The sequence below is a fragment of the Sturnira hondurensis genome, unplaced genomic scaffold, assembly GCF_014824575.4.
Source record: "Sturnira hondurensis isolate 20B ecotype Veracruz unplaced genomic scaffold, ASM1482457v3 Scaffold0002840, whole genome shotgun sequence".
NCBI lineage: Eukaryota > Metazoa > Chordata > Mammalia > Chiroptera > Phyllostomidae > Sturnira > Sturnira hondurensis.
Window position 1 is genome coordinate 30,759,713 of NW_028075471.1, and position 24,598 is coordinate 30,784,310.

The 24,598-nt window shown below is 46.7% G+C and overlaps 1 protein-coding gene across 2 annotated transcripts in view; it reads right to left on the bottom strand.

Moving 5' to 3' along the window:
- The window catches only part of WIPF3 (WAS/WASL interacting protein family member 3), a 77,405-nt gene extending 63,483 nt beyond the window's left edge, over positions 1 to 13,922 (bottom strand). The window contains exon 1 of one of the 2 annotated variants that reach the window (XM_037041224.1): positions 13,375 to 13,916. The gene's annotated coding sequence lies outside the window, so the exon portion shown is untranslated. Of the gene's footprint in view, positions 1 to 13,374 lie in introns of both variants that reach the window. The other variant, XM_037041223.1, reaches the window with a different exon arrangement.
- Between the last annotated feature and the right edge of the window lie 10,676 nt (positions 13,923 to 24,598).

Sequence of the window (24,598 nt, forward strand, 5' to 3'; positions counted from 1 at the left end):
GGGTACAGGCTTCTCCTTCTTTCTCAATTTGCATGAACATGGGACTAAAAGCAGACAGCTTTGAGATAAGGATTAAAGAAATGAAAAAAAAAATATGATTCTATCCAAAAAGCTAAGTTCTTTCCAATGCAATTTTCTTAAAGATACGGTGGCTTCTTGGAAATGAAAAAGGAAACACGTCTTAAAGGGCAGTAGAGAGGGGTCTTTTTAGTCTTTTAAATCAGAAAACACATTTCAGAGGAAAGGTGAGTCCAAGGACTTCTGCTTTGCAGATGGTGGGGTGACAATATCTCTGTTCTCCCTATTTTGGAAACCACTTCAAGATAATAAGGAAAGGGAAACTCAGAAATGTGAATTCATTTTGGGATAAAAACTAGATTTCTGTAACCCTGAACAAAGAGGATATAAATACCTGAACTAAAGAATACCTAGAAAATAAAGATAATGAAAACATCACAAACCAGAACTTATGGAAACAGCTAAAGTGTGATTCAGAGCAAAGTCATAGCTCTATGAAATTATGTTTCTAAAACAAGAAATTCGAAGCTCTCAAGCAGTAGAAAATGATATCATTAAACTAAAGAAGCAGAAGAAAGGAATTGGCATTTCATGATCAAGTAAATGGGTAGTTGGGAATTAGAAAAAAGATCATTGATGAAACTGTGGTCAGACAGGACAGCAGCAGAGCAAGGACGTGGGGCCAGGGACGGGCGGCCGCCAGGGCAGAGTCCCCAGGTACCTCACAATGTACAAAACTGGGAAGACAAGGGCCTCGCCCCCAGGATGCCCTTCCCTTCCCTAGCATATCACTGGTCATGCAGTTTAGACTCCCGACCTTTCACATCGATGGTCACATGATTCATGACCTTTTCTCCCCTGGCGTTTCGCTAATCGTGCAGGTTAGGCCTCCTTAGACAGGGAATGAACAAGGAGGCCACAGCATAACCCGTAAGCATTGAGCCCCCAGGACAATGAGGTTCTGACCTGCATCAAATACATCCAGGCCTCAGTTGTATTGCAGCTCCAGGCCCCGAAAGGCAGCAAAACCAGACAAGAGACGTCATGGCCAACATCAGGACCAGCTGCACTGACGGATGACCCCCTGCCCTGGTGCCAACCAATCAGTGGAGACCAAAGCCCTGAAAGAACACATCTGGAACATTGATGAACTCTCCACTGGGATTGTTCACTGGCATCTCCCCTGAAACCCTCTGGGGAGCAGATAAAAGCCTTCAAGACAAAGGACCCAATGTGGCTCTCTCTAGGGCGCACAGCAGTGCCCCTCCCCACTGCCTTCACCCAGCCACACTTTCCTTGCCTTTCTCTTTCTCCTAAATTCCAAGGGGTCTTTTAGTTTTTTATTTCCTCTGTAAGTTGTTTCCTGAGCCCATTTCTTCTACGGCTCACTTCTACCTTTTTGACTTTTCAAGTAAACTTTCTTATAGGGTTTGAGTGTTGGCTCTGAATTCATTCCCAGCCAGAACTCAAGTGCCAAGGTTGAGGTCCAGTTGCCTGTAACAGTCTGGTGCCGTTTCACTGCCAATAAATCTAATAAATCCAAAAACTTATTCTTTTCCCCCCCAAAACTTATTCTTTAAAAAACAGAAAAAAATCTAAGTAATCCTCTAACCTAATCAAAAATGAGGACGAGAGAAAAGAGAAAGCACAAATAGGCAAAATAAGGCATGAGAAGGGGAAAATAAATGATAGCAATGGAAGACATGAAAAAAAATTTCGCTTAAATCTTGACAAAGAAATTGGAAATCCTGGATCAAAATGGATAACCTTCTAGGAAGATGTGAATTATTAAACCAGCTAAGACATGGAGAAATCTAAGCAGAAGAAAAAGTGAAGTTGCCAGAGACAAACCCCTAAGAAGCATGAAGCCCAGACAGGTCCCAGGCTGAATCTGCCCATCCTCCAAGGAGCCGTTAGGTACCGTGTAGCAGTCAGACCCAAGCTTGAGAAAAACAGAACAAACCACACTACTGACCAATCTCATTTATGAATTTGGAGGGAAAAAACAGTTAGTGTAAGTAAACAGAATTCAGCAACCCATGAAAAATAATGCATATCATCCAAGAAGCAATGAAATGCAAGGCTGTTTCTGTGCTAGAAAATGTACTGATTGAATTCACCATATTACACGCACAAAAGAAAAAAAAACATAAGATCCTCTCCTGTTACATTTATAACTCAAAATACATCATGGTAAATGAGGAAAGAATGAACTCCAATGAAAATCAGGTACAAGACAAAGATGTCCCCATTACCACTACTGTTTATCAGTATCCTAAAGGTGGCAGTCATTTTAATTAGGTAGGAGTAAGAAATAAAATATGTAATACTTGGAAAGAAGATTCAATGATCATTTTTTTCCCAAGATGATGTGGCAATGCCCATGATTCTGAGAGAATCAACAGAAAAGTTATTTCAAACAATGAGAGAATTTGCTGCGAACCAGACGACCGCGGTTCGATTCCCAGTCAGGGCACACGCCTGGGTTGCAGGCCAGTTCCCGGCAGGGGCCATTTCCCAGCAAGGGATGCACGAGAAGCAACCATACATTGATGTTTCTCTTCCTCTCTCCTTCCCTTCCCCTCTAAAGATAAATAAATAAATATTAAAAAAACAAACAAACAATGAGAGAATTTGAAAAGGTGGCTCCTCAAATCCAATAGACAAAATTCAGAAGTACTCCTTCGTATAAACAATTACTGTTAGAAAATATAATAAAGTGCCAATTATATTTGCCATAGCAACTTGTTAAAAACCTACCTAAGCATAAATTTAACAAATTGTGAAAAGACTGACATGAAAAAACTTTAAAACATTACTGAGATTCAGGGAAGACATTGAAAACTATACTTTATTCTTAGTTAGGAAAACTAAATATCATACAAATATTCATGTTCTTTATATTTATAAATTTAATGTGATCACAATGAAAATAACTTTTTTTTAAAAGAACCAGACAATACCACAGTTCACATGGAAACCTAAAATCACTGGATATTAAATAAATCATAAAGCCACATTTATTTTAAAAAATTGGTACTATTAAATGGAGAAGTAGTGAGGTGAATGGAACAAAGAGTTTAGAAATTGACCTAATTTTTGGAAAATCTGGCTACGATAAAAAGAAAGATACTGCATATAAGTGAGAAAAAGATAAGCTATTAATTAAAGTTATTGAGAGAATTGGGTAGCAATCTGGGGAAAAAGTTAGAAAACCAGGTAGGGATCTCATGTCTTACACTAAAATATATTCCAAAGGGATGAAAATTATAATTTTTTAAGAAAGGTCATTACAATCATACTAGAACAAAATATAGGAGAATTCTTTTTAGTTGTCAAAGTCAGAAAAGTCTTTCTAAAAGCTATAAAGAAAAAGGTTTCTACAAAAATAAGCACATACACACGGACATAAAACCACAATAAACAAAGCCAAAAGCCATACCGCAAATTGGAGGAAAATGACATTGACAAAGGAAGTTCTATCCCAAACGTGGAGGAAAATTACAGCACAATAAAAATTACAGCAAAATGGCCCTTTCCCTTCACTTCTTGTTTAAGGAAGGTCTTCCCACAAAGTCATAATAATGATCGGTCACACAGCAGAAGAACGAACAAGGGGCCGACAGTTCACCGAGGAGACGGCATGAGTGGCATTTCAGCCACATTCGGAACGAGACAACGCGAGTCAGAACCACGCTGGGACACCCGTTCTCACTTAGACCGGCCAAGATCGAGATTCGATGAAGGTGTGGTGGAGAGAGCACAGAGAACCAGACCCTCCTAGCTGTTGGCAGAAATATAACTCAATATTCTTTTGTGTAAAAGGCAATGAGCAAATGTGTATCAAAAATTAAAAATATACCTTTTACTTCTAGGAACTTATCTCACTGATACAATGGTGAGAAATAATGTGTATTGCCGCATTCTTTTTAATAGCCAAAGGCTGGATATAACCTGTATAGCCATTGGCTGGGAACCGGTCATTAAATTACAGTTCACACCTTTTCATGGCACAGCAGGTGGCTGTTGGAAAGAACATGGGCGTCCTACACGTGCCACTGTGGAGGGGTCTCCAGGTCAGGTCAAGTGAAAAAAAGCCGGCAGCAGAGATGTACATATTGAATGAGTATGCCGTTACTTATGTCATGTGTGTGAGCCTAGAAGCACACCTGTAAGATACATATATAAGATACATATACACGTGCATGCTTGTGTGTATATCTGTTTGAAACATCTCTGGAAGAATGGATAAAAAGAGGGCCTGAGACTGGGGTATGAGAAAGACTGGCAGATCCTTTTTATGCGTTTGAAGTATGCCTGCATGGTTACCTGTCCGAAAGACTAATTTAAAAAGTAAAAGTTCTGGGCTGCCTTCTTGGGACTATTGTGAAGCAATGTTTTTAAAAATATGTTGTATGGTATGAACTATGAGACCTCTCCACATCTAAAAAGTAAATACAAATGAATAAAGAAAAACATAACTTCGTCTTGAGCATTTGTCCAGTGATCAGCGGCTGAGTCCATAAGGATCAGTGCTGAGGGCTGACCCTGGGCCTCCTTGGGCTGGCCCTGCACACGAACTTCCAAAACAGCTGGCCATCACCCTCACAGCCACCCATGAGTGTCCGAGGCGGCTGACCCAGGTGCTCGGAAAACAGCCAAGGGCAGAATAAAAGCCCTCTCTTCACACCAACCTGCAACTCCGAAGTTTGATGCTCTCCTAACCCGTGGTTGTTAGCATGCAGCGAGGGACAGTTTTAGTGCAGTACTGTCCATGAGGCATGAGTCATCTGTGAGCTGGTTCCAGCTGTCACTGATCCCTGTCAGTCTGCAGGTGAATTTCTAAAAGCTTAGGCAAAACCCCCCCCCCCAAAAAACCTTAGGCAATACACATTTGGGTGAAGGAAAAAAAAGAGTCCTGCAAAAGCTGTTAAAATGGGGAAGAATTCATTTTTAATTCGGGAAAAACGTTCACCTGCTTGTCTTGTTTGGGGGCAGTTAGATTACCTATTTCTGAAGCTGTGGTATTGGCTGGAGAGCAGCACAACTGAAGAAAAATGTTTTATTTAAAAGGGTGTTAGAAAAACCAATGGCTTTAAGCAATGCTACAGATTTAAAATCTATTTCTGTCGTTAAAAGGCAGTACAAAGCATACCTTTAGTCCTTTTGCTTGGTTCTAGCATATGAGGAAAACACATCCCCTGCTCTATTAGGGCAGCAATAATTTATGTCAGACACATAGCAAAGGGGCCAATGCCACTTTCTACTGTAAGTTTATTCCCTGGGTAAACACAACTGATGTTTTAACACTGGTATACGCGACTGGCAGGGGCTTTGGCGAACAGTTCACCAACACATTGATAATCCAAATGCACGAAGGGAATCACCTGTGCTGGGAACCTTGTTTGTTGTTTCCATAATTATTTTTCATCCCCTGAAATGACTCTACGTGACAGATGTTATTACCCCATTTCACACATGAAGAAACAAAGGCTCAAAGATATATAGTAATCTGCCCAAGGTCAAGAGTTGGGACATCATAGGACCATACCCAGACTCAGTGAACTGACCCCAAACCTCCGGGCACTGTTCACCGCTCCACCCAACCTCTGATAAATGCAGCGCACTGTGCATAGTCAGTGAGCGAATATCTGCTGAACTTCTTCTCTGTGTTAAACACTCTGCTAGTCACACAGCAAAACCGTACATAGGAATCGCGGCGATCAATATACATATATTTGATGAGTAAATCAACCTATAGACACATGGCTACTATCTGCAAATGGTAGTCCATAGTCTTACTCATAGAAAGTTACTATGTGCCAGGCACTTTTCTAGGAAAAGGCAAAGAGGGAAAAAGAAAAAGGTAACAATGAAGCATACAGTATATAAAAGGACAAAAGTAAGTTCTGACATGTCAGTCACAATAACTGTAAACATATTATTAAATTCCCTTACTAAAAGACAGAAATATGCAAACTGCTCTAAAAAATCAGCTCTGTCTTCTTCGTGACAGACATGCTAAAAGGACTTTTAAAACTCTGAAAGGAAAAGACTGAAAACCATACCCAGGATAGACGAGCAAACCTGGTGTAGACCCTCCCCTCGTACACCGAGGGTGGAATGCCGATGGGGCAGCCCCGTTGGGAAGATCAGAAGTTCCTCGAGATGTTAAACAGTTATCATCAGGCCCAACAATTCCACTCCAAGAAATGAAAACGAATGCCCACACAAAAACTCACACGTGAGTGTTTATGGTAGTGTTGTTGCTAAGGGTCCAAATCTAGAAACCAACCAAATGCCCTTCAGTGTAGGAGCGAATCTACAAACTGCAGTATGGCCGTCATATGGAACATTTTTCAGCAGCAAAATGAAGGAAGCGCTGATACATACAGCACTGCAGGTGCTGATATGTACTACAACACGGATAAACTCCAAAACCGTCATGCTAAGTGAAAGAAGCCGATCACAAAAGGCCACATGTTGCATGATTCCTTTTACACAAAATGTCCAGAATAGGTAAATCCATAGAAATACAAAGCAGATTAGTGGTTGTCAGGGCTGAGGGTTTGGGGGAAGGATGGGAAGTGACTGCTAACGGATTTTTTCGGGGGGCGGTGAGGAAACTATTCTGGGATTAGAGGTTGGCATGGTTGTGTGACTCTGAAGATTTTAAAAACCACTGAATGGGATGCTTCCAAAGAGTGATGTTCAGGGTATGTGCATTAATCTCAGAAGGCTGTTACTTTATTTTTTTTTAAAATCTGGTGCAGCATGATTAACATCAGGCAAAACAGCATCCAGGACAAAAATACCAATAGAAGTATAAAATGCTTTGGAAACGTGCATAAATATGTACTTAATTGCTTCCCTGGGTTACGGACAAGTGAAAAGCAAGGAGAGCTCTGAGCCAGGCCTCCCCTGGTTGAAGGGGGTGGGGGAGAGGGCAGAGCAAAGCTGTGCCGCCTGTCTATGTGTGGCAACTGGTGACAAGGAGCATGTGCCCACAGAGCCAGGTTGTCAAGGAGTTCGAGCCTTAGTTTGTAGGCTTTTAAAGAAGGGAATGACAGTAGGCATTCTTGTTTTAAAGACAGCACTGTGGGCATCCTGTGTGGAGAATGAGTTACGGGAAGAAGCAGCAGCCTATAAGTGGGCCAATCCACGTGATGGAGGATGGGCATCTATTTGAGTTAGGACAGGCAGTGAGACAGGGCCAAGGGGGGTGTTGTTTTGGATGTCTGGGATAAGTGGGGAGGAAGTGGCTGGGGTAACCCCAAGGCTCCTTGCCAAGACAATCTGGTGTTAAACAAAGAAGACAGGAGAAAGTGTGGGGGTGAACAGGCAGGGAAAAGTGAGTCTAATCTGAAGCACACAAGGTGCTTTGGGCAAATGGAAATTTAGATCTGAAATTCAGAAAAGCAGGGCTGGTGATAGCAATGTAGGAATCTTAACATAGGCAGCCGGGTGTGTTCCATTTTCTAATGCTAACTGTACAGAGAACTGGGAAATTATAGCACTTTAAGGTACTGCGTCACCTTCTGTATTGTCTAATAAAGTCAGGTACCTGGACGGCTAATGATGGAAGTCAGTCAGGTGGCTGATACTGCGGGTCGCCTACTCAACCAGGGTTCCCTCTTCTTTCTCAGAGCAGAAGCCCTAATTCGGGGGAGGGGTGGCAGTTGCAATTTGCTCAGCTAAAAATATTTGGTTTCTCAGACTGTTACACATTTAGAGTAACCCATTACACCATCCTGGCCAATGAGATGAGGCGGAAGTCCCCAAGGAGAGCATCACTTGCTAAATAAAGCAGCAATACCCTCCAGCAGAAGGGTCCTCAGTCTTTGGCTTTTACACTTTCCTTTTCTTTTGCCCGTACTACAGAGGTAAGCCCGGAGATGCAGTGGCCATTTTGTGGCCACAAGGCAACCAGATTCAGGATGAGGCCCTACAGGCCAAGGTGGTGAAAACAGGCTGATGCCCTGAGAGCGTCATTTGACCTCCTGTACTGGCCCTGGACCACTTTTCCTGGGAGTCCAGTTCTACAACACGGCGAAACATGTAACTGTTTGAGCCAGATTCTGACGGGTACGTTGCTTTGTTTTGGCTGCTGGAATCCTGATGAAAGTCTTACACGTATATGCACAACATATCCAAATTTTTAGTGCATATATATATATATATATATATCTCAAAAGATCATTATTTTGGTTACTAAAAGTAGTTTAAAATAAAATATTATTTATTCTTACTGCCAAGACACACCGGAAGCAATAAGGGGCTTAAGAGATACTGGAGAGCACCGAGGTTTTATTTTTCCAAACAGTGTGATAAAACTGCAGCTAAAGGGAGCTGATGGGACCACCAATAATAAGAAAATTCACCAGCACACACATGTCTACTAATGAGTGTGTGTGCATGATGACACCCTTCAGATTTCGTCTGCATCGGGTGAACCCATCTGGCTCATTTCAATGGCTTCAGCCAGAACAAATGTTCTTAAAAGGGAATTGTTCACCTGATTCTCACAAGAATGATAACCTTTGGAAAAAGAATCTTTCTTGGGTGTATAATAAATACTTGGGTGTATAATACTCTCTTGGGTGTATAATAAAACAGGAAGTAGCACGTCCTTGCACCACAGATTTCTGGCCCCTCACAGAAGAGCTTTGACTGCAGTCCCGGCTGGCCTCTGGGATTGGGTCTCTGGAACTACAGTCAGTAACATTATAGCGAACACTTCGCTGTGTGCCTTCATCCACAAAGTTTCCATTGTCCTCAGGGCAGGGACCAGGCTGGAGACTCAGATCTATGGCGACAGTGACTGCTTTGAAGACCCATCAGGAGAAAATTATCCCAGTTTTCGGGACCAGGAAAACCTGGGTAACTGATCTGTTTTTATCTCGTGGTCACTGTGGATTGAGTAACAACTGTTTGTGTTTTCCTCTTTGTTTTGGCTACTGGGAAGCTGACAGATTTCTACTCGCATCTCCAGAAACTATGTTAGACCTGCTAGGAAATGCATCTCTGGAGAACACCTGTGCCTTAACACGTATTCTTGTTCTCCAGAACAGCTCTGGTTTGATCTCGTTTTCTAGTCTGTGTGTCCTCTTGGCACCAGTTTCATTACCTAAGAATTTTGTGTTTCTTACTACCTATATTTGTAAGCTCCTCAAATGCTTTATGAAACAGGGAACACTTGAGGCAACTAATTTTTTAAAGCATCAGATAATCATGATAATAAGTAATCCCTAGTTTGTTGAACTTTGCTATGAACGAGGCACTGTCGTTCTTAGTACTGAACCTATCTTATTTGCCCTGATAGGAGATAAGTACCATTGTGATGGTGCCCATTTCACAGATGAGAAAGATGAGTCTCAGGGAAGTTAGGGAATGTGCCCAAAACCACACAAGAAGTGATAGAAGCAAGATTCAAACCCAGGCAGTCTGAATTACATAAGTCATACAAAAGAAGAAACAATAAATATTTCATTTCTAAAAGAAGTAGAGGCCTGAGCTTAGCATTTCCCATCTTTAAAGGAGGTATCGATTATACACTTTGTCCGCACAGTGATGCCAGAGAATCCATATCAATAGACAGAACGAGGCAGTAAAAATCCAAAGGACAGGTAATCCGGAAATAATTGGCTTTTGATCTTGAATCATAAAAATATTCATTCACTCACTCACCCTTGCACTCAGGGCCTATTATGGCCAGGCATGGCCCAGGTGCTAGGAACAGAGGTGAAGTGGACCCAGTCCCTGCCCCCCAGGAGCTCGGGTACAATAAGGGCGAGTCAGAAAGGTGAAGGGGCACCTTGGGATTCAGAGTGGGCTGCTGGCAGACCAGAGCAGGATGTGACATGATCATTCTTAGAGCACATTAGCTCTTGGCCTCTGTGTCCTAGCTGATAATGTGAATAAGAAGAATCAACTCCCTGATGAGGCTGTTTCAGTGATTTTACACAGATTATAAAGCTCGTAGCCTAGACCAGCACTCTAAGTGCTCAGTACCTGTGAGCCTTTAGCTGAGTGCAGGGCGGCCGGGCGCTTTGTTCTGACACACACGTGGTTCCAGAAACTTAAGGACAGAGGCTGGCTCCCGCCTCTTCCTGCCTCCTTCCAGGAGCTGACTTACAGTCAGTCCCTGGCAGCCTGGCACTCATTTCTCCATGGCACTCTCTCAGAATCAGTGTCTTGCGGGAATACATCGCCCACACAGGATGAATATTCCTTCGAGATACACTTGAAAATCATCCTCCGCAGTGCCTGGCCCCCAGGAGGCTCGCCGGGCTCTTGGGCCACACTCGCTCCGCTTCACTGTGCCCCTTTGGCACGCCACTGCTGCAGCACACGGCACGGTCGCCCGGCTGCATAACGGAACGGGTCAGGTTCCCACTTGAACAGGTCTAAGGAACAGGTCTATTGCAAAGGGGGAGTTTCAGGTGTGTTACTGGCTGGAGCCGCAGAGAAAACATACGTGTTATGCCTGCTCTGCGACAGCTGGGAACCCTATGCCTCTTTGGTTTTGCACTGAACAAAAAGGAATTAATCATTGCCTCATCAGCCCCAGCTCACACTGCAGAGTTCCCTCTCCAAGTTTGTTTTGCCGTGCTCTCTGCAGTCAGTCAAACATTACAGCTCTTTTCTAAATACTCCAGCAGCCAGATGGCAGGAACACCATGGGGACAAGGCAAGACTCTACCAGGGATAACTTGGTGATGATGCATCTTCAGGCGTGACGGCACTCAGCTGAGTGCCTTCAGACCTCGGCACTCAGACCTCGGCAACTTCCCCACCTCATCCCGATTCTCCAACCCAAACCGTGATCACCCCAAGAGTAAGACAAACATTCAACTCTGCAGTCAGAAACTGGCTGGTAAAATCAACGATCCTACTTCTCTACACTCTGAATTGTGGGCAGAAGTAGGAAACCGCTAGAAGACCACACGTGAGGACCTATCTCCCAAGATTTCCCTCTGGGTATTACATTACTGTGCCCTAAAGTTCTAAATACTTCTGCACCAAATTTCAGGGGTATTTATAACAATGTTTGCCAAGTTACTTTTGTAGGTTTTTTTTTTAACTTAAGCATTAATGAACTTATAGTTACAAATCCTAGAATGTAGGGAAGTTGACTGTTCCTGGTGAAAATGCTACATGTTCTCTTCTAGAGTTAATCACATCTTGGTTTCTCAGACCTTTCTTAAGCTACTTTATTTATTCTCCGTGTGTGCTTAAGTGACTGTAAAATCACAACCTGTGCTATACGCTTTCGGAACGATAAATCCCCTAAAAAGAGCGTTGCCAGGCTGGACCAGCTGGCTTCCTCCCGTTCCTAAAACTGTATGTTCTTAGACACACGCTGCCTCCATCCCTTCTGCTGCTGGCTGACTCCAGGCTGCGTGACACCGCAGCACACTGACAATTATATGCAAACAAGAGACTCCTGGAAAGGAACACAAAGGGGGCGTGGCAGGGAGCCAGCCTTCAGGTCTCTGCCTCAGGAGGGCTCTGCCCTGACTCCCTCGGCTCAAACAGCCTGTTTATAGTCAGTCGCCTATGTAGGATTTGAGGTCTGTGCACCCCCAGGTTCTGAACTCTTCCTCCTCTGAGCAAGGCATGTAACCCCGTGACCTTTTGTTTTCTCAGCTGCAAAAAGGCATGGCCACAGTTGTGTTGTATTGTATGAGGGGATGCATGCTAAGGCATTCGGTCAAGCCACCCCCCACCCTCCTCCCACACCCTGCAGCATCTACTCTATTTCCTGTAATTCCCCAAAGTTCTTTTGCTCCCTTGTCCTTTTCATTTTTCCCGGTTTGGTTTCTGCGGCTTTTAAATGTGTCTCTAAAAGGCATTGGCTGGAAAGCTGTACTATCTGGGGGCTGCCACAGAGAGTAGACTCCGGCCTTCAATTTTTATTCACTCTCTTGGTGAGGGAAGACTTACCTAAACCATGTGCACTCATTCCTGGGGAATAACTTCATAAATGTTGGCACGTGGACACTTGTGTGACCACTACTTAGGTGGAGGTGGGGAGTTTCCCCAGCACCCCTGGAGCCTCCCCCCACCTGGTGCCCTGTCAAGGTCACTACCAGGCCCGAAGGCACCCCTCCTTCTAACATCCATCACCATAATTAGCTTTGTCTAAAGCTGAAGAAAAAGTATTCAGGGGAGGTTGGAGTCCCAGTGATAACTGTTATTACTGACCACAAGGAATGTACTTCCAATCCTTCCTCTGAAGAGAGGGAAGATTCTGGAAGGGAGAAGGGCCCGAATGTTCTAAATCACGCAGGTCCTGTCGAACAAGGCCCTCGTTTTGCAGACAAGACCCGAGGTTCAGATACGCGAAGTGACAGCCCAACTTCCCGCTGCGGAGTAACTTTCCTTCCAAACGCAGCCCCGTCACAGAACACCCCGGGTGGCAGGGAGGGCGAGGCCGGTGGGGATGGGAGTGGGGGCAGCACTCCCCCGTCCGGCAGAACTTCTCTCCAGGGAGCAGCACACTCGGTCCCGAGTCGCCCCCGCTCCCTCCACCGGCACCTCCACGAGGCTGGCTCACCACGTTCAGAAGGCAGTGTTCCTGCGAGCCGTGCCAGCCCGCCCACGGGGGCCGGGCCGGGCTCCCCACACGCACGGCGCACCGAGACCCGCAGTGCCCTCTCCCCCAACCCCGCTGCCCTGCCACCTGCGGGGTGCACTGAGGGGGTGGGAGAGAGGAGGGTCTCCGCCACCTCTTCCGGACTCCTCCAAAGGACCTTACCGCCCATTCCTGGCCACATCTAAATTTCTGGAGCCCTGGGAGGGCAGTCCTGAGACCTGCGCCCCGGCCCCAGCCTGGTCACCGCGAGCTGTGTGACCTTGGGCAAGTCACTTTCCATCTCCAGACTGTTCCACACGGGGGGCTGTTTCTGTGCCCCCAAAGCCACCTCCAGCTCTGCGATTTCCTAGTTCTTTACTCCGCCCCAGACAGCCCCCGCCTCAGAGAGAGGGGGCCTTTTGTTCTGGGGATGACAGGGGGAAGGGAGGGCTTGGGAAAGGGTCAGGCCGGGCGGCCTTGGCGCTAGGGGCCTCTCACTGGACAGTCGGGTCAGGGGAAGTCACCCGACAACCCCGCGCTGACCGCTTCCTTCCGCGATCCCGTCACGGCCCGGCCCGCGAGGTAGAGCGCGGCGGGGAGACGGTGCAGCGCGGCACCTCTTCGACGGCCCCGGGGGAAGGCCCACGGGACGCGGGCACTCGCGGGGCATCCCTGTCCCCGCCGAGGGTCACTCCGCCCCGGGACCGGCCGAGCAGCCGCCGCGATAGCCCTTCCCCCAACCCTCAGTCACCGACCGGACACGCGCGCAGAGCCGCTACCTGCCGCTGGCCGAGCCTGGGCCCGGACGGAACTCGAGCTGCGGCCGACGTCCCCGCCGCTGCCGCCTGCAGGCTCCGGCTCCGGGCTCCGTCCCGCAGCGCCCGCGCTCCCGGCGACGCTGCTGCGGCCGCGCTGCGCTCCGGCTGCGCTCCCCGCTGTGCTCGGTGCGCCCCGCTCGTTCCCTGGCCGCCAGCTCTGGTGCTGCCGGGACGCGGAGGCGGGGCTGTCGCCCCCACCTGCTCCGCGGGCTCCCGCCCAGGAGCCGCCGCCCGCGAGCTCCTGCCAGCGACGCGCGGCGGGCGGGCGGGGTCGCTCGGGATCAAGGAGGCGGGTCCCAGCCACAGGCGCGCCTCGGCCGGGGGGTCCCTGGTCTGAGCTGCGGAGACACTGAGGCCTAGGAGGGGCTGCGGTGCGGGATACACACGGCCAGCACCCCACTCCGGGGACACTCCACTCCTTCAATTTATTCCCAAGTATCGGGAGCCCTTCCTGTGCTCCAGGCGGTGCCGTTAGAGGTGGGGACTGAAGAGAGGACAAGATCGCCTCTCGCCCCGGCAGAGTTCACGGTCTAGAAAAGGAAACCGACTCAAGGGCAACTCCAACTCAGAACCCAGGGAGGGCAGTCACAGAGGGGGCTCCGGATCCAGACTCGGCGGGGGTCGGGGAAGGCTGCTGGAGGGGCCGACGTCTGAGGGATCTGAAAGATGAGCGTGAATTGCCCGATTGGAGGAGTAGCCTTGGGGAGGTGGGCTGTTCCAGGCGTGGCCCGAGGGGGGAGGAAGCAGACTGACTGCGCGTGAAAACTGAAACAAGTCTGAGCAGCCCGAAGTCCTTGGTGTGGCCAGAAAATCCCGGTCACACCTCGTGTTCAGGCCCCTTGGAGGATGCAGGAAGTCTGGGTCTCAGGCTGGATGTGTTCCTCTAGGCGCAGGGATGGTTTGGCGAGGATTCGCTTTCTCCCCTGTCCTGTGCTCTCCTGGCAGCGGAGGAGGAGCCGGGAGGATTTTCGTGGAGGGTTCACTCAGCCCCGCAAAGTTTGAGCGGCTGGTACTACCGAGCCAGGGACTCTTCAGGGCCCTTAGTGCGTGAGGGGTGGGAGAGGCAGTGCCTGGGCTGGAGTGGAGGCTTGTGCGAAGCACCTGGGGACACAGGTGAGGGAGCCACTGGTGCGAGCGGGGAATATCTTAACTTACACAAGGGTTTCAACCTGTCTCCAGGTTCAGGTTCTGTAGCAGCTGCCCTCAAAGTGTGTTCCCCAAGCGGCCCTTAGCTGTTTCCTTAACTACTCATGTTTATAGCCTGACAATGTGTAGCCTTGTATTTATAGCAATGATAATGAACTCCTGATGTCTTCCACTCCTGTGTTGTCGAGAACATGGGTTTCTGTTTGATTTAGGTGAAGAAGGGTATATGCGGAGCAGGTGGAAACCAATGAGGTGCAGGCCTCCCACCGGTCTCTTCTTTGCCCCTCCTGCCTTTCTTCCTGTACAACCACAGAAATCTAAAACACGGTGCCCAACCTGAAATTCATCCATCATTTTGCACAGGCGATCACTATTTAAAAAACAAACAATCTGCATGCCCCCCCTCCCCCCGCTACCACAAACAGTCACAGACACTCTCCTTCTCTGGATCCCTAATGCTCGTTATCAAACATGGAACCATTAGCATTCTGATACAAAAAGGATGAAAAGAGGAATTATAGGAGGCCTTTCCATGAGCCCACAGAGTTCCTTTCCCATCAGGTCTTCTGCTGAGTGGCCCAAGGAGGAGCTGGTTGAATGGAAAGGCTGTGATCTTAAGGGACAAAGCAAATGATTTGTGAAAAAAAAAAACCCCATGCTACGGGTTGGAAAGGCTTGGGAAATGATGAGTGGGGAAAGTGGGAACATCGGGGCTGGAAGCTCTGGGTGCCCAGGGTTTCCTACTGCCATGAAGTCACTCTGCCATCGGTGTCTTGTTTCTGGGGACCCTGGAGTTGGAAATGGAGTGAGGAATTCTCCAAAATACCTCCCTAGACCTGCTCTGTGAGACACCGACAAGGGGTTTGCTGAATGATAGTTCACAAAGTGTCAAAGCCTCTGATCCTTCTAAGCACATAACATAAAATAGAACAAAACGATGTGGATTCGAGCTGTTGCTAGCTAGCTGTGTGATGTTTACTATTTCAGTAGCTTGTTAGGCCCTTAAAACCTGAATGCTTCTTTTAAAAGATTTTATTTATTTATTTTTAGAGAGAGGAGAAGCAAGGGAGAGAAACATCTATGTATACGAGATACATTGATAGGTTGCTTCTCACTCACCCCCAAATGGCGACCTGGCTGCAATCCAGGCCTGTTGCCCTGACTAGGAATTGAACTGGTGACCTTTTGGTTCGCAGGCCAGCACTCAGACCACTGAGCCATACCAGCCAGGGCAAAACCTTACTTCTTTTATTTACAAAACAGGTGCAGTAATTTCTGCTATGCCTCAGAGTCATTGTAGAATTCCAAGAGGTGAATTCTATGAAAATCACAAAATTGAAAGCACTTAGTTTTACCGATAAGGGCCATAGAGATTTAGGAAACTTTACCATTTTAAGTTAAGCTACACTTACTGGAAACACCAACCGAAGGAAAATTATTATTTAAAGTGAGAAATGTTACAGATATCTGTTCTCAACTTTGCAAACTTCCTTGTGCTATTTCAGAGTATTTCCCTTCATCCACAAAAGGGTCACTCCTTCTGCACGGTGGTGCAGGAAGAAGAGGGTGCTAGACGTCCCAAGTCCCCGCCTCGTTTCTGTCCAGGTCTGTCACATTTCTAAGGTTAGTTATTTTCCACCTGGCTTTTTTGTGTGTCTGTGGTAACCGATATCCATTAGCCACAAGGCGAATTGCTTTCAGCTTCTTTGTTGAAATGACTATTTTCCATGATCACTATAGTGATGACGGTTTACCAAGGGCTTTCTCCATTGTTGTCATAATGATTGTCCTCATAACCTAGGGTTTGGTCCCCATATCTGAGATGACAAAATGGAAGCTCAGAAGCTCTCGAGCTTGCGCCGTCTCAAGGCTGGTAAGGAGGCAGGGAGTGGGACTGTGCCCTCGGCTCTCCTCTCACGCCCAGCACAGCGCCTGGGGCTGAGCACCGTGGCTGAAGGCACAACTGGCTGGATGACGCACGACTGCCTCAGCTTAGTTGTGGCTGGGGCAGCTTCCACCTCAGGAAGAGCCATCATGCCACACTGCAAGCCTTTAAAAATGGAATTTATCTTTCTTCTGGATTACTTCTTTCTGTTAGTGGTACTGACAGTCATGGGTTCTCTCAAGCCAAAAACCTGGGTCATGCTAACCTTTTCCTTGACCTCCACCACCGACATCTGGTCCACTCCGAAGCCCTAGGCATTCTGCCTCCCAGATGCCTTCTTCGCCTGGTTGTTCCCTGTTGCTGCTTTAGTTCAGGCCTGGTCCACTGCCATCATCTCCAAACTGGTGTGTCTGGCTCCAGGGTTCTACCCACTCCTCCCAGCTGTTCTCTACTCTGCATCCGCAGCGGTCTTCCAAAAGTGAAAATTTAATCATCTAACTCGCCTGCTTACAATCCTTCAGCCGGTCCCGTTTGATCTCAAGACAGAACCTCACTGACTCAGGACGCCTATAAAGCCCTCCAAGATCTGCCCCCCACATCATGGTCCATGCCTCACCTTCCTCTCCAGCCATCCCAAAGGACTAGGAACCCCAAGCCATCCCCTTGTCCTAGAATACCACTGCTCCCAGTTACCTGGAGAACTCCTCTTCCTCCTTCAAGACCAGTGCTCGCTTCCTCTGGGGCTGCTTTCGGCTCGGAAAGCAGGAGCCCCCAGGAGCCCAGGGCCCTCTTCGGGATATTTGACACCCTCTCCCTCCCCTTGCACTGTCACAGCTATGGGGTCGTTCCCCGATACCGCAGCGCCGTCCCCCCACCTTACCCATCATTTGGCTTTCTGCGGTTTCAGTTACCAGTGGTCAACCACAGCCCAAAAATATGAAATGGAAAATCTGTAAGTTTCCTATTGCAGCCCGTTCTCAGTACGTGCCTTCATCTCATCACACAGGCGTTGGGACACTTCAGGTCCTCACAGGAGGGGGAGGACAGTACAGGAAGATATTTTGAGAAAGAGGCCACATTTACGTGACTCTTATTACAGCATGTTGTTAAGAATTGTTCTATTTTATTTAGTTATGGTTAATCTCTCACTGTGTCTAACTTAAAAATTAAACTTTATCTTAAGGATGTATGTACGTAAAGGAAAAACAGTATATATAGTGTGTGGTTCCATCTGCAGTTTCAGCATCCACAGGGGTCTTGGAAAGTATCCCCCTTAGATAAAAGGGACCGCTGGGTCCTCAAGGGTAGAAATGGTGTCATTGTCCTAGTACTACCAGCACCTATCCCAGTAGGTATCATGCAGTAATTAGCATTCAATAAGTGTTTGATTGATTGATTAATTAACAAAAAAATCTTTAGCCTTCTCTTACTCATCTCCCCAGGAAAACTTCTGCTTGGAGGTGATGAGGCGAGGGAAGTGGAGGCTTTCTTTTTCTCTGGGTGAGAAAGGACTTTGGCTAAACTTGAAATCATGGAGCAGTTTGGAACAGTGATAGAATAAGAAAGACAGTTTCTGAGCAATTCCTGAGTCAGATTGCAACTTTGTAGCTTTGTTCTCTTATTTGAAGGGATGCAAACTTCTGAACAAACAGCCACACACATTTCAAATGTGAAAACAGAAAAGTAGTTCAAGGTTAAATAGATAGACTTCAAACATTTCTGCCAATGTGGGCTGGCTGTATTCGCAATGCCTGAGCAGAGACACCTGGTTGGCAAGGGTAACGAAGAACTGACCATTCTCGAGGAGTCCTGGAGGTGGACACATTACAACGATAACAAGGGGTGGTATGTGACATGGTGTTAAATTGCCACTTAATGGCACCAAAGGAGAGTGACAGCTCCACTGCCTGAGTGGCCAGCCAACCAGCTGGTACAGCCAGGCCTTGGTTACTCAATTCTCAAATAGGGAAAGCGGAGTCTTTCTCTTCTTACAGCCACCACCTTTGTTTCCCTGTATTCAAGGAGACGGGTGCAATAGTTCTAATTGTTTCCCGATGCTGATATTTCTTGATCAGAGACAACATAAGGCTGAAGGAAGACATCGTGTCCTGTCAGAAAAAAGACCTGCCTGTTTGTCTCAGGACATTGCCTATGGGTGCTCTATGGCTTAGTCACACTGAAAGGCTGCATCCTGTAACCACTTGAGAAGGAATGATCATAAATCAAAGTGCATCTTAATCAGCGTACAGTAGTTCTCCTTCTAGGCTCCTCAAGCAACTAGCCAGGAGGCATGCAGTGAAGACGGGGAAGGAACGAGGCTGGAAAAGTTTGCTGAACAGTGAAACCGCAGCTGGGAAGCCAGATTAGGATACCAAAGGCCATGTGATCCAGCCCAGAGAAAGTACATGGGAACTTCAGGGTGTAACTCTCAGTGTATCTCCAGGCATTGACAGTCACACCAAGGCCGACCCTCTGGCCTGCGCTCAGAGCCACTACCCTCTGCTGTCTCCGAGATGGAGACTCAGTAGGATCTTCCAGGTGTGGGCGAAGGAAGGCCACAAGTGGCAGGCAGGTGATGCACCTTCTTGCACTTGAAAGAGTAGAAAAAGTTTTATTCAAGGTTCCTCTTATTTTGTTTTTAATGATAAAGTGGTATATGTTCTTGCCTCCTCATCAAAAGAATTTGGGAAACACAAAATTACAAAGAGGGAAGTTTGCAAATAGCGCATATATATATTCTATAAGACTGATAAGCACAGATAATATTTTGATGTATTTCTCTGAAACACATGCACTCCCATTGTATATATTATATATGTATCCACGCACTCTGCTTTTTTCACTTAACATTATATCATAAGCAAAATTCCATGTCCGTAGTCCGAAGTTGGGAACGGAGGAACCCGGGTGTCTGAAGCTTTGCTGCAATTCACTCCCCAATTCCAGTTCAACCTGCAAGTGACGTCATTCTTGAAAGCAACTGGGTTTAAAAATCCAGTGTTTATTTGGGGTGAGAGCGAGGGTGAGCAGCCTCTAATAGATGAAAAGTCTGCATCTGTAAAATAAAAAGCCATTTTGCCAGGAGCCAAATCAAAGAGAGGAAAGGCATAGAGCCCAGTTATTGCAGAATCAGACCCCCCGGCAGTGTCTTCTGCTTGAGGTCACGGCCAACTTAGTGAGTGGAATCAAGGAGAAAGGCTTGAAATGGCTCTGATTGTGCTCACCTCTGTCATACACCTGTCTTCTAGTTGTTATCTACAAGGGGGAACAGCTTCCTGGGGTTCTGCTACCAACTCCTCTTGCAGAGAGAGAAAGAAGAGAGGGCACGTGTGGGCACTTTGGCACATGTGGGGTAACACTGTGCCTACACACTCTTCTGTCCTCATCAGCCGGGAAAATGCTTTGAGTAGCTGGATTTCTCAGTAACAAACTTGCACAGTGAGTTTTCAAATGTGCTTCTCTTTGGAGAGATGATCTGTTATCTGTCTTCTTCCCTGATGCAGTTTGACAGATTCTTTCCCTCCACAATTTATCTCAATGCATTTTGGCCCTTTTCCCCCATTAGCAGCGGAACTGGGTTCTTAAGGACCCAGGAATGGAACAATCTAATACTTATAAAGCATTCCAGTGGGCCTTTTGTTCTAAAGCCTTCAAATCAAATCAGTGAAACATGGACAGCAAGGCTGTGTGTGTGTGCTCTTGACCTGGCTGAGATGAAATGGCATTCGTCTCAGGTGCTGAGAATGGGATAGACACTTTGAACACAGAACCTTTAATTCCCAGCATCTAAAGGATCCGCTGATAGAAGTGTTGAATCCCTAACAAAGAGAAAATGAATCCTGATTAATCTATTAGTTTATTCCGTTCCTCAATAATTTCAGTGAAGGACCCCAAAGTAGTTTGGATAATATAGTCAAGGGACAAAAACATGGTTATTTGGTTTTGTATTTTAAAAACTCACTTTTTAACCCAAGTGATAATGTTCATAAGTTTAAAATAGTGCTAAAAGGCTTATGTGAAAAATAGCATCTCTCTACTCCAACTTCCACTTTCTTCTGCAGAAGCAGTTAACTCTCAGCTCTTAGTTTTTTTTAATCTGTGCCCATATTTTCAACAATATGTATAAGTGCTATTGTTCAGTTAATCTGTTTCAGACATTCATCTAACTTCTACCACGGTAGATAAGGACTCAGCTTTTGTAATTGCCTTGTTTTGATATTTGTTTAGTGTTCTTTTATCTATTGCTAAGTTTTCTTGCACTCCTTGTAGTTTCTGGGTACAAACTTGAGATAATCTGTCCATTCCATGCTCCTAGTCCAAACTGGCCTGGTTGCTCCTCCGGCCCCCTACGCAGCTGCCATCCTGGAAGTTTCCATGTTCTTCCTGCCTTGCTGGATCCTGTTTCCTGGAATCCACATTCTCTTCTTTCTTGTCTTCTTCCCTAGCACATTCTTCAGTAGTTGAGACTTCACACACGTGTGTGTTAGTTTTTCTAGGCATAGAACTTGATGATGAAAACGACATCCCTTGACATTTTGATGGTGCCGATCCACTGTTTTCCAGCCCCCAATGGCGCCATTGCCAAGTCTATTGCTAGTCTTAGCCCTGATCTTTTGTTTATGAGCTTACCTTAAATCTTCTCTTTATGACCAGTAATCCGAAATCTTATCAGGACGGGCCTTGGTGGGATCCTTTCTCATTTATTATACTTGGTAATTAAGATGGAAGCTTCCAGGCTTCATATTAATAACACATTTATGGTTGTTGAGGGGAGGTGTGGATTTGCAAATAATGATTCAAAAACATACGAGCTTAGCTGCTTGAGAAAGTTGAAATCAATTAGTCCAGAAGTCCTCTCTGCTCATTGCATTCCACCGGAGGAGCCAGATTTTTTTTCCCTTTGAAATGATCTGGGAGTAAAACAGAGAAAGGCAGAGGCTGAGGGTGAAAGTCTGGGTTGTCTCCACATGGATTTGAAAAAGAAAATGTTCCTTAGAGTCTGGGTTTTAAGCACTGGCCAATTTGATGTCTTTCATACCTCACATTGGACCCTTGCTTGTGCTGTCTGAGCTTAAGGTATGTCCTGGTGGTCCCCTTGGGGGCAGGAAGGATGGCGAGAACTTGCTCGCACCATTCTGCGTGAAGATGCAAGAAGATGAAGACTCTGACCTCTCTCTTTCTTCCTGGGTGTCCTGCTGTCCTGTTTCCTCAGGGAACCTCAGCCCAGACACCCTGCTCTGACATCCATCTTTATTTTGCTAATATCACTGCTTGGCTGCCCTCAGAAGATGGAATCATGGTTCATTTTCAGTTTGAGTAATGACGGAATTCTCGATTTTCCACCACACCTGTTTCTTGGAGCTTTTTAGAGAAATCATTAAGGTTAAATAAGCAAAGGTAGGTGCCTTAATGTACTCTGGTTGGCCACTCTCTTTCTCCAGGCCAGAAATGGAAGAGCTCTCTCTCTCCCTTCTCATCAGTGCCTTTGAGAACATTTTCTGTATGATCAAGTAATGTTTAAAAAGCCCTGAGAGGGGAGGTGGGGAAAAACCAATTGTTGCACTAAAATTGAGAGGTTTTCAGATTTAATAAACTTAGACAGAAGGTGAAAATATCATTAGTCCATGAAAAGTCCCTTTTCTTTCCCCTTAAGAGGGGACTGGGATTGCCCAGGAAATAAACCCCAGAGAAGCTGAGTGGCTTGGCCTAGGGGAGCCTCACCCTACAAAGCAGGCCCCGCTCCCCTGAATTGGCACAACAGCTTGCGAAAGGGTTTTGGAAGCTCTGCCCCAGGCCCCTCTCGCTGGGCGAGCTCCGGGGAATGGGCGAGCTCCGGGGAAGGAACCTGGGCCTGGAAATCGAGAGCCCTGTGTTCACGCCCCAGCACCGCGAGACCTTTCGAAAGTCTGTTCCTTACCTGGATTTCTGTGTTGATGACGAGAATAATACCTATTTGTGACAATTCCATCGTTTGCCCTGGGGTGGAATGTCTGTGGCTCTGCCCACTTGTGTCGGCATACATTCGTCTACCCAACTTTTGAACAAATAAATCAAAAGAGTGGTAGAATAGCAAAACTTTTCCAGACCAGCACTTTGTAGAACACTGATTTAAGAGAATTAAAAAGAAACAAACAAACAAACAAACAAACACAACCAACCAACCAAATGTCCTTACTTCAAACTACCTAAAAGCTTATATTGTAACTGAAACAGGGCAAATTTCCATCTGCTTCACCCAACTGCAGGCAGCCAAGGCGGTGGGGTGACCAGGGCTCGCCCACTGGAGTCACACGGGCCCGGGGTCCTCCTGGGTCTGCCTGGCCCTCAATCTCTTTGAACTCGGGGCCCTGGTCTACAGACACACAGGCGAAGAGCGACTTCATTAGGGTTACCTGAGGAGCTAACGAGCCAACACATCTAAACAGCCCAGTCCCCGGTGTACAGAGGCTGCTCAGTCCGCACTAATGCCTCACCACGATAAAGGAGGGTGTCTGTCTGCAGTGCCCTTGGCTGCGAGCACAGAAGACCACCCGGAGGGGCTCAACCTGGCGGAGGTTGATTTTTCCCACATAAGAAGTGGGAGGTGGGCATTTAGCTGACGTTAATTCAAGGCTGATGTCTCTGCATTTCTCCTGGCTGGTTCCAAATGCTACCGCATTCGTAGTAGCGCATTTGTGTTCCAGGCAGGAAGAAGCAGGAAAGAGGAAAGTAGAGGCCAAAAGGCGAAGGGCCGGGACAAGCAGACCGGTTCCTTTTCATAGGGAAAGCAGCCGCTTTTCCAGAAGCTCCACCTAGCAGATACCTGCTTACATCTCATTGGATGAACTGGGTCACATGGCTGTCTCTAGACCAATCACAGGCCAGGGGGATGAGACTGGGTGCGATCCACTGCTGAACATCCCCATGAGCGAAATCAGTGTCGGCAACAGGGAAGCAGTGGGGCGCTGGGAGTGGGCAGTGAGAGCTGAGAAGGCAAGAAGTGAGATAAAGCGGTTATAGGTACTTTCCAGGAATTGCAATAAGTATTAGAGGAATGTACCACTGTGGCTTAGGATGCAGCAGGGACTTCTAAAAGGGTCGATTCTTACTCGGAATGGGAGAGATTTATTTAATGCGTTTGGATCCACGTGAGAGAGGCCTTTCCCTTGCCTGTTCTCATGGCTGCTGATCAGTTGACGAGGCCCCACAAGGGGATAACTCATCCATATAGTCCTGATTAGAACAAAACAAGAGATACTTCCACTTTGTACTGCAGCTTCCAACTATCGATCAGCAGTTTATAATCAGAAAAAAAATTCCTGAGTGCCTCAAGTATGAATTTCCTAGTGATAGTCTTGCATGCAAATCTATCCTTCCTCCGACCACTTGAATTCAACACACGGAAGCAAATATTAGGCTCCACCTGGTAAAATAACCCACATGAATTTCACTGCACTACACACTGCATCTAAAGAAAATTGAGATTAGCCCGGATATAACTGTTGAATCTCCAAAACTATCTCTGACTCCAAGCAGAGAACATTTTCACAGGCTGTGATGGGAGGCTCTGATCCAAGATCCCGAATTGTTCTTGGCAAGTGATGCCACCGTCTGAACGAGGAATTCATGGAACTGAGATCATTGTTAGACAGAAAGGTCACAGCAGGAGGGCTGGGTTGCGGGTGGGGGCGGAGTAATCAGGCACCAGGAACACAACAGAGTAGCCAAGGAAGGGGCGGGGAGAAGGATCAGGAATAATTCACTAAATAACATGAGAATCACAAGCATTCATGCTACATACAGAGTAATTGCAGTAAAAGACTACATTTCAGTGTGTGTAAGTGTGAGTATCTTTTGGCAAGTAAAACCATATCCTCATGAGGAAGGGCTGCTTAGGCTTGTGTTTTGTACAATAAGCAGTAAATCTGTTAATTCCACGTCTATTTCTGTTTGCCTCCCTGAAGTAAGCGCACATTGTAGGACCCAGGGGTGGTGTTGGTGATGCTGGAGCCAGGTCAGTGGTGCCAGATCTGGAGATCTAAACCCAGTGGCAAGAAAGGAAGAATCATGACCAGGAGAGAACTGCGTAAAGATCAGCTGGGTTCCCACTAAGGGCAGCCTCCAATGGGCTCCCGGGTAAGAGATTTGATATTCACCACCCCAACCATAGTTCAT